At 41.6% G+C, this 10,129-nt stretch overlaps 1 long non-coding RNA gene across 2 annotated transcripts in view; it reads left to right on the plus strand.

Moving 5' to 3' along the window:
• LOC113485568 overlaps positions 1-10,129 on the plus strand; it is a 45,295-nt gene that overhangs the window by 28,634 nt on the left and 6,532 nt on the right. For both annotated transcript variants that reach the window (XR_003399450.1, XR_003399449.1), the window contains 2 exons: positions 6,413-6,562; positions 6,689-6,774. This is a non-coding gene — a long non-coding RNA (uncharacterized LOC113485568). The remainder of the gene's footprint in view (positions 1-6,412; positions 6,563-6,688; positions 6,775-10,129) is intronic.

Below are 10,129 nucleotides of genomic sequence, written 5' to 3' on the forward strand. Positions count from 1 at the left end.
GTTCAGAGCAACCCAACACAGCATTCCAGAAATCCCTTTAATTGCACTCTGATATTCAATAAGATTTTCTCCACCAGAATCTTTAAGATGTCACTTATCTAATACCCAGCCCAAGGGCTGTTCAAGTGCCTGTGACCTTTTAAGTTGGGGCCCCAGTGACAGAAAAGTTATGTTAACCTTCTTCCAGGACTCTGTGGCATACATTCTTCTTTTATACTAAAACAAATAAAGACCATTTTTAGAATAATAAGAAACTGTTTATACTAAAATAAATGCAGAAGAATAGGAGTCCTCGTAGGGTTCATAGATAGGACATCTTACTGATAGCAGATTCCTTCTCATCTCAGACCAAATTGTATCTCGTAAAAATGCCGAAGTAAACTAGGGAGAATAGCTTTACAATGGCTATGTTTCTGGAAGCTGCTTCTTCCTTACCTTGTAGTTCAGCTTTTTCTGCACCTTCTTTCTTATTTCCTTCTCACCCCTATTTGATCATATCTGGATGATACTCTCTTTCAGTCCTCTCTAGGTTTTGCTCTGGGGTTCACTGCAGACACTCCAAACTCAGATCTTCCCTTTTTCGTATTATCAGTCTCTTCAAACATTTATTTTTCTCTTCTCTGGACCTGTGTGCATTTCCCCTGCTCTTAAAATATTAAAGCAGTGTCCTTTTAGATATAAGTTAGCTAAAAGTATTGTATATTAGTTTCATTGACTATGTTCTATAAAAAGCTGTTATAAATATAGCTTTTTCCAAAGGAAGTATAAGCAAGCTAAGAAATTCAGATCTGTCAGATACAAGTATAAATATCCCCCTATATTAAACATATTCAGGAAGCTGTGAATAGGAGTATTTACCATGTGAGTTATTTCAGTTTGTGATTTACTAGAGCTAGACTTTGTGCATGTTTTCTGTCTAATGTGATCTTGTAACTAACTGGAGGTGTATGTGTCAGTAGGAGTGAGTGACACAGTGTGCAACCTAGAGTGAAAATAGAAATGATGTTCAACTTGACTCTGGCATAGCAGCAGGATTTCCCCTTCTCTCCAGTATGATTCCTGCTGCTTTTTCTAATAATTTTAACTACTAGATAAGGGTTATTCCTCTTGGATATTTTCCCAAGCTAGTTAAGCTCTGTGGTATTGAATTATTTTTTTCCTTTGGTGAAGCTGAATTCTTCTTTGCTTACTCTTCTATTTCTCATTAATGTCTCCACCAGATTATTTGTCCTAATTGTTGGTTAGTATTTACTACATCAGGAGGATTTGTTCAGGAAAAGGGCCTCTGTAGTCAAGAGGCGTTTCAACCCACAGCTGGTAGATGCACATCTGAATGAGCAGACAACCAGAGTTAGCACCACTTAGCATACCCTCTGCATCTCATCAGCCAGCTGGTTTGGCTAAATGGCTGCTGGGTGGTTTAGGTATCCACCTGGCTGAAGAATTTGCATAGGAGACAGTGCATGAAGTATAATGTGAGTAGATAACTTCCTGTTCCAAAATAGGTTGAGTGGCATAAATTCTGAAGTGCTCAGCACTAAGGCATTGCAGCAATACATGTTTCAGTATTCCTGGTAACAGGGCTTGAATGAAATGCTTTGTCCTCTAAAAATTAATAAATTATTTCCTCCTTCCTATACTCAGTCAACATATAGGCATGTAATCTGCCTTTGAACCTTGTTATCTGTTGCTAAGATGTGGATCGTGTTTCCAGCTGTTGCCAATTCCTGCAATTTCCTTTGAAGCATTGAGTTAGCCTGTCGGGCAATGACCTGAGAAAAACAATACTATCTACTGATGCTTTTCATCACACTGAGTCAGTACCACAGAGGATATGTTTTTTCTAGTCTAGCTTTTTCTGGTCATAAAACAAACCCTTGTTCCATTACTGACTAGTTCTGGTGTTTAAGTCCAAAATTTCCTCTCTCCGACTAGTGAATATATAGATCTCCAGAAATGGCTAAGGGTTAACTAGAAATGATGATGAGAACAGGGAATTTGAATATAGGAAGGAAGTGACATGCAAGTCAAATGTATGTTACTTTTAAACGCTAATAAAGTTGGTACTTATTCAAAAGCTCAGACTTTGAAGTGCACTGGATAGAATCCTTCAGTGGGGTATGAATTTTGGTTGTGTGCTGAAAATAGCTGTGTCTGGAGAAGGCTGAACTCAAGTCCTGGTTAAAGACTTCATCTTAGAATCTGTATGTTAAAAGCTTCCATCAAAAAGCCTTTCAGCTCTGCCCCAGTCGGACTAGGCTGCAGAATACCGGGATGTATTTTGTCACTTTCTGTGTTGCACTTATTTCCTGAAGGGAGTGGGGGGATTTTCGGCATGTCAGTAATTTGCAATGAGGTTATTGCTTAAAGGAAAGTGCCATATGTCTCGATGTGCTTCAGAATCCCCCTGGATTTTGAGGAAAACCAGTATTTGTGTCCATCAGTGCTCTCAGTGATCATGAGAGTTGTAGAAAGCTGCCAGCTGAGGTGGCTTTAGAGTCCTGTGTTTTGCAGAAATCGACACAGAGAGATGCTTGCTCGGTTTACTGAGCTTTAATGGAGCTATTTTAGGACCTGGAACTCCTGCTCATCAGCCACATACTTCTGGGCTAAATCATTCTCTCACCATATTGTTTTCAATTAAGCTATTCTGTCTCTAATGGATTGTGGGCATTGTAGAGTAAATCACTGGTTTGAATGAACAGACACCTGACTTGTTCCTACATAATCTCTAGCTTTATGTATTTCTGATATGGGATCATACAACGAGCCTATACGTAGGCTAAAGAGAAGTTTGCTCTTTGTTTCTCTTGTCTCAAGACTATTGCCTAAACCCTCTCCCATCTGCTTGGCAAAGATGATATGAAGTGGTTGTACTCTCCCTGGACACCACATCCGGGATAGTTTTGTTCCTCTAGACTTACAGAAATATTGCTACAATAGTAAAGGCACTTGTGAGTGAGATTTAGCCTGCAGGACACTTGCTTCTGGTGTGTCATTCCTTCCCACAGAAGTCACTGAAAGCACAATAAAATAGGAGGTATTACCTAGGCAGCCAAGCAGCACCATAATAGGAGATAAACAGAGATCCAGGATGCTTGTGGCTGCCAAAAGGAAGGATGGAGGGGGGGAAGGAAGAAAATGTACTCCAGGTAAAGTAGTCATAGCTGCTGTTGTTTGAGAGTGCTGGTATCTCCCAGCAGTAGTGCCAACATGATGAGGGTATCTGCTTGCACAGGAAGGAACTGTGAGCAGGAAGGGGTTGAGACAAAGCCAGCTGTAGGTCCCTGGAATGGGGGAAGACCAGCCTGGGTGTGTGTGGAGGAAGAAATCTTAAAATCCAAGCTGACTGACACAGCTCCTGTCTGATCCTTCATGTAGGCAATAAGGAGGGTCATAAGGAAATCATGACACAGCTGCAGGAAAGCTCTCATTCCCCTTCAGCTGGACCATTCCTGTAGAACATGACTGTGCTCTAAAGGAAAAAAAAAGCCCATGTACCACTTCTCTGACCAAGATCAATACGTATTTTTCCCTTACTTAGCAACCCTACAGGCCTGACAGCTGTGTCTAAAATCTGCAACCAAACTCTCACCAGGCCTCAGTTTTGTTGACATTATGTGATTCTGTCTTCAGTCCTGAAGTGTCCCAGTAAGGACAAGTTTCACTGGGGTTTGGGACCCTCATTGGACACAAAGTTGTCTTCAGGACTCTTTACAGTACAGGTTATGAATGAGAGCATTCTTTAGCCAGGGAATGATGGTGAAGATTTCGGGGTGTCTGCCAGTATTGGAAGGTGGCCTCTTGGCCAAACTGTTTCACTGTAAATGTTAGCTGGTTTTGCTCTTCATATTTTTATCTCTCTGCTTATAAACCCAGGTTTCCTCTACACAACAGCAAAAGCCTCTGAGGGAAAAGAAAAGGAAAGTTACAACAATTTCCTGTTAGAAATCTTTTAAGATTAACCAAAATAGTTTAATCATAAACTGTGTTGTGGAAGTGTTAAAATTCAATTATTCTTACTAGAAGAGATCCTCTTTCCCTCTTAAAGGAAAGCTTTGGATCTTTCACAGATTAAAACTCCCATCTTCAGCTGCTGTTTCTGTTCTTGACAGTTCACTCTCTGATTATGACAGATGAGGCAAGTAAAACTTAAGCAGTCCACATTTGCTGGTGGTGAGGAAAAAAATATTTATCTGGGTGAATTTTGTGTTATGGACAGGGCAAGGGGCAGTTATGCCTCTGTATGTCTTATGTGGACAGAGCAGAGGGGCAATGGGGTACCACAATATACCACAAAGCCACCACCCTATTTGTAGCCTAAATATATATGTAACATTTCACAAAGCAGATGAGTTAAATTTTATTTTTAAAAAAGATGCAATACAAACCAAATGTAACAATTTGCCTTGCTGCAGTTCTTTGCCCACAATTTACTTCCCCCAGTGCTGTCATCATATTTCTAAGAACATGCCACTTTCAGCTTTTCCATGTGTCACTTGTACTGTGAACTCTTTAGAGGTTTTATTCATGAATCAACTCCTCCACAATACTAAAAGAAACCTGGTTTGTCTCTGAAGTCAGTTGATATTTCAGTTAATTTGGATTGTGAGAACTATCAGCAGTAGCACATTCACTTTCGGTGCTCAGTTCTTTGAGTTCATGCTGTGTATTTCCAGGGAAGAATCAAGCCACCCATCTGCACAGCTCCAGTTGCATCAGGGAGACTCCACTGAATCTTTAGCGGGTGAGGTTCTGGCCCTATCTACTGAGAAAACTGGTTAAATTATGTCCAGACTTTTGCAATGCCAGCTCTTCCTCTCAAACCTGACACTTCTGGGGGAAGAGGGAGGGGGGTTTCCTGAGGCCTCTCATGTATCTGTCATGATTACAATCTTCTTAAAAAAGAAGTAGGATTACTATAATCCATTTACAAGCCTGTTAATAACAAAACAGAAACTGAAATTACACATGCAGTTATGAGAAGCTTGCGATTATTTTGTTTTAATTCAATGGCCGTTTGACAGGAATGAAATCCATTGACTCCAAAGATCGTTTGTTTAGAGTCTCTAAGGTGAAGTAATTTTAAAAAACCCCCACTTTTCTGAGTTTTCTTAGCCATGCCACTAACATGTCACTTGAATCCCTTGATAGAAACCCAATGTTGATCTAAACCAATATTACAAGTAAACAGTGATATGCTAGAAAAAGGCAGGTACTTTACTGGAAACTTCATCTAAGGGCTATTTCTGCTGCACAGGCTCCAAGCGGCTGCTGCGCAGTATTACGTGTTTATCTGAAAGGCTGCACCTTGGAGTAAAAGGAACACTATTGATTTTCGTTTTGAAGACTTACTGAAACTCTAGGAGGAAAGGGAGTGAGGGATTGTTAAGTTCCAGGTAAAGTAAAACAGAGATAATGACAACTGCAAGGAAGGCAAGTGGATGTGCAGCCAAAACGTCTGGCTGTCTTTAAAGCTGCATAATTTTGTACCAGCAAACTTCGGGGAAACAGTCAGGTTTGTTTTCCAGGAAGAGATAATAATGTAGAAACTTCTTTCTTGTGGCTTTCTTTAATCACATGGAGGGACGGTGTTAAAAGCCAAACGGCAGAGAGGTGCTCCCTTTGAACTACAGAAGCACAACATATCCCAGGCTCAGTTCACTAAACAGGTGCTTTACTGAAAGTTACAGTCATCTCTCGTGTTGAGCTGACCTCCTGTACCTCTTTTAAAAACAACTATTCTAGCAGCCTTTGCTGTTACAGTATTGTCAGGACAATTCAGTCGTGCAGAGGATATGTCACTGGAACTGATGTCAACATGCATGTGCCGTGTTGCATGTTTCTCTTCAAACGTTTCTGAGCATATTTACAATAGCTGTGCAAAATAATTTAAAATATTTTCACTAGCTGAGTAGTCATTTCTCCAGAACTGTGGCTAGGAACATTTTGCTGAGATACCATAGTATCCTATTTCATTTCAGATTTGTAGGTCACCGCTTGCTTCTAGTACAGATTGAGCTGTCATTTTTTGCAAATGTATGGGCACAAGTAAATCCCTGGTTTGTATCCCTTTGGTGTTTTCTAGGAGGACTGAGCTGTTTGGTACTGTGTGTGCTACACCTGGAGCACCTTTAGAAAGCACTGGTATGTACCAAGTTCTGCTACAAGAGAAACACAGACACATCTGTGATCCCAGCAAGGATCTTTGTGTCACAGAAGCACACTCAGCAAAAAAGTTAATTTGCCCCACCCCAGCCCTACAAGGACTGATTCAGTTGCATTGAAATGAGGTAGGACCATATTGTGACAGAGCAGTTGCCTTGCTAAGTTAGAACTAACAGGGGGGAATGGGTTATAGCTCCTTTTGTTCCCCCTCTGGCCCTCATTAAATCTATGCTATCTTCTTCAGCCAGAAGGAATATCCAAAGCACAGCAGGCTCAGGCACCCAGCATCAGCCCACACCTCCTCACTTCCCTACATGAGGAAGAACATCCTCCAATGAGACGCTAACTACTACCTTGAGGGGTTCCTCTCACAGATGCTGCTGTCTTACCTCAGGTATGTCCCAGACACCGAGATAGCTAAAGTTTTAAAAAAGTATCCTGTGGCAAGTCAAAAGGACTTAACAGCTCCTGTGCAAGAAAATAAGAGCATAGTGGTCTAAAGCCTACTCTTTCTTTTCAGGGAATTACCAACAGGCAGATTACAACAATTATTTTCCCAATGATAGTAACCAACCACATTTTCTGTGAAGATGACCTTGGATTCCAGTAAGTAAAAAAAGTTACTGTTGCTTTTTCCCCCTCCTTTTTTCCTCCTCCTTCCCATTTTTCCAAGAACTCAGTATTGTCTTGTATGTCTGCTGTGAACCAGTGATGGTCTGTATGTACGAGTCATCCAGACAAAGCCTTGTGGCAGTCCCTGCATGTGCCTGCTGTTGGCTTTGATTCTTCATGCAGTCAGAAAAGACTGCTGTTTCTTCCTGTTCTGAGGTCTAAATCTCCACAGATCGTTGGAAACTCTCTCCATTGCAAGTGGCCTTTGGATCAGATGCTTCGGCTCTCATTGAGCTGCAGCCCTTCCCCTGAGAGGAGAACTTAGATTCTGGAACTCAAACATCTGATGGCCCTACCCATGAAATCACAAATTAAATCTGACTTGATGCAGAAGATTAACTAAGCAAATGAAATAAGCAGTTTTCCTCCAATCCCTGCATTACTTTTTGTGCAAAGGAGATTTCTCAAATCCTTTTGAGGTCTCCTTTGAATTCAGTTTTGCAATCACGGTCAACTTTTTGCGGCAACTTCAACAGGAATTTTGCCTTAAAAATCTCTGAGAAAAACTGAGGCCTTAATTCTGTATTGCATATTAATGCAGTTCACCATAAACCTGAAGTGTTCTTGGATTAGTCATTGGCATGTTTTTCTCTTGGCAAGTCCTTTATTTTACTCTATAAATACTCAGCATTAATTATGCCTGTGTTGGGTTGGGTTTTTTTCCCCCAATGAAATCTAAATTTAGCATTTAAATTTTTATCTTATCTTTACTGGAGAATTAATGGAGAGAAAGTTTTTCACTCAACCCTTTCTTCAGCAGGCTTTTCATATCAGTAAGGCCATTCCCTTTTGTGACAGAAGCAGCAAAGTGGATCACTTCACATGTTTGTGTACTCCTACTGCTGTTCTGCACCAGTTCTGACATTTCTTGGATGCTTTTTTTTAGCCATTTTAGCTCTTTAATTTGAAATGACTGGATTTATTTTTTTTTCCACAAGACAGCAGGTTGTCTTGGCTCTGGAAGGGTTCAAGAGCCACCATAAAAGATGAGGTGGGATTCCATGGCCCAGGAGCAGGGATGGTTGGAGAGAAAGTCCAAGTTGTGGGGGAAGTTGCTGGACACTCTCAGCTGTCTGTGACACCACACTCTTGAGTTTTTTCAAAAACCACCCTGCCTACATTGTTTCTATCACAGAAAATACACAGCCGGCAGCCTTCTACTTACTGTCTCACAGGAAAGAGCTAAAATTACTGAGAAAAATTTCACTTTCAGAAATACAAAATATAGATAGGGACTGGATTTACTTACTAGGCTTGACCAATTGCTGAGAGGACACATTTTGATTTAGAGCAACTCGAAGGTTATACTTGCCATGCTGTTGAGGGTCTAGCTAGTTGGACTAAGTCCTTCAGGTTACCTTTAACACTCCAGTTCAGTGTGGGCTACATAAACAGTATGGATGAGCCTGCTTTTTCTGGGTGTCTTCTACCTGCTTATCAGTTTTGGTTTGGAGGGTCAACCACTCAGCACAATGTATGCGTTACAGGAGTGTACTGAAGGCACTGTAGTGTTTATGTAACTCTAGGAGGAAGATGGAAAGACTTATCTAGTGTAGGTAGAAAGAGGAGCAGGATCTGCCATGTACGAATGGTTAAAGGAATTACCTTATAGCTCCTTCGATGAAATGAGACCCATTTTTACTTCCCATGGGTAAATGCGTTTGCCCTACCAAGTAAGGACTTCAAAGTGTATCAAATCACCATTTTAGGAAAGTCATGGAAATTTCATATAGCAACATCATAATGAGTGAATGGGCACCACTTCCCCAGTGTTAAATATTTCCATCATTCCTTTCAAACAGCGTCAGCAATCTCTGCTTTGGCTCTCACTTACCTGAGTCTATTCCCATTGTCTCACCAGGTATAGGAAGAGTCATCAGCCCATCGCATGTCTATGTGTGCTTATCTACACCACACACATCTCTGCTCTTTTGCTTTTTCCCAGTCGCTGGCAGCATGTTTCAGCTGATAAAGGTGCCTGGGAAGTTATGTCCATGGCAGGTAGATTCAAGCTTGCCAATCAGTAGCTGGGTGGCTGTATTTAGACCATTATCAAGTCAAAATGAGTAATGCCTTCTGAAAGCCAGAGTAGGTTGCCTCAGAGCCAGCTCCCCCTGGACTACATAACTTCTTACAGGTGCCAGTATAGACACAGGGCAAGGGAGTCTACCTACCTCTGCCCTTTGCTGCCATCCAGCTCCAGCAAGTCTGTACCTGCCCCCTCTCCTTCTGAAATGACAGGGCAGATTTCACAACTTATCTAAAACCAATTCTGGAAATCCCACAGGAGGGAGACACACAGATAGGGAAATGTCATGATAGTTTCCTTATAGTTTCTTCTCAGGAAGAGGGGAAAAATCCCCGACTCCTTACAGGTGGGGTCATGGCCCCCTTCACCTCCAGATTTTCCAGCTTTTTAAGGGTGAGGGAGCCAGGACAGCCACTCTTGTCACTCTGTCCTTTGCCTTGCTTACTTCCAGCCTGGTTGGAATGCAGTAGTTTTACAAGACTTCTGAAGCCAGCAGAGTTTTTTCAAAAGGGGATTCCCATCTCACAGTTGTGTGTGAGTGCAGGTAAACTCCTTAACTATCATTGGGATGTGGAGGAGAAAATGGGTTTGTGATGATTTCCCTGCGCTGCCCTGTGTAGTTCTCTGCAAAGCCTTATTTGTTCACATAGAGCAACTGAGCCCCTTTGCATAGGAGCTAGTAACTAGGTATTGGTCAAAAATCCAGCTGTTAGAATTATAGGGCATTAATAGAATATAATACACAAATTTCTCTCTGCTTTCCTCTTCCTGCATCGAGAGAGAGCAGTGGCCTTCATGGGACAAGGTGTCCTCCCTGTATACCAAATTCTGGCATTGAGGAAGGGTCTCGACATAAGGCTGTTGTCTGCTAGCTGGAGAGAAGAAGCTGTGCCACCGTTGGGAGTGTGTCTCCATGATCCACAGCAGATCAGGTCATTTAACTGCACAGTCATCAGTTGCAAAGCATGTGGCCACAGAGCAGAAATAAGTCTACATGGAACAGCATAAATGTATGATGTATTTCTGTAGGGGACTAACAAGAACTTCAAAGAAGGGGCCTTATCCTCAGCATGCGAGGCTTAACAGGTGTTTCTTAAGTCACATGGCAAAGCAGTCATCCAAATGACCATACCTAAGCCTGAAGTTCCTTGTGCGTTAGGGAAGGCATCTTTGAATTAAAGAATTAAAGGACTGCAATTATGTGAGTAAGAGCATTCTGTGAAACGGAGGAATGGAAGAAGGAAAAACCCTTGATAAGAC

The sequence above is a fragment of the Athene cunicularia genome (genome assembly GCF_003259725.1).
Source record: "Athene cunicularia isolate RWA chromosome 14 unlocalized genomic scaffold, athCun1 chr14_part1, whole genome shotgun sequence".
Taxonomy (NCBI): domain Eukaryota; kingdom Metazoa; phylum Chordata; class Aves; order Strigiformes; family Strigidae; genus Athene; species Athene cunicularia.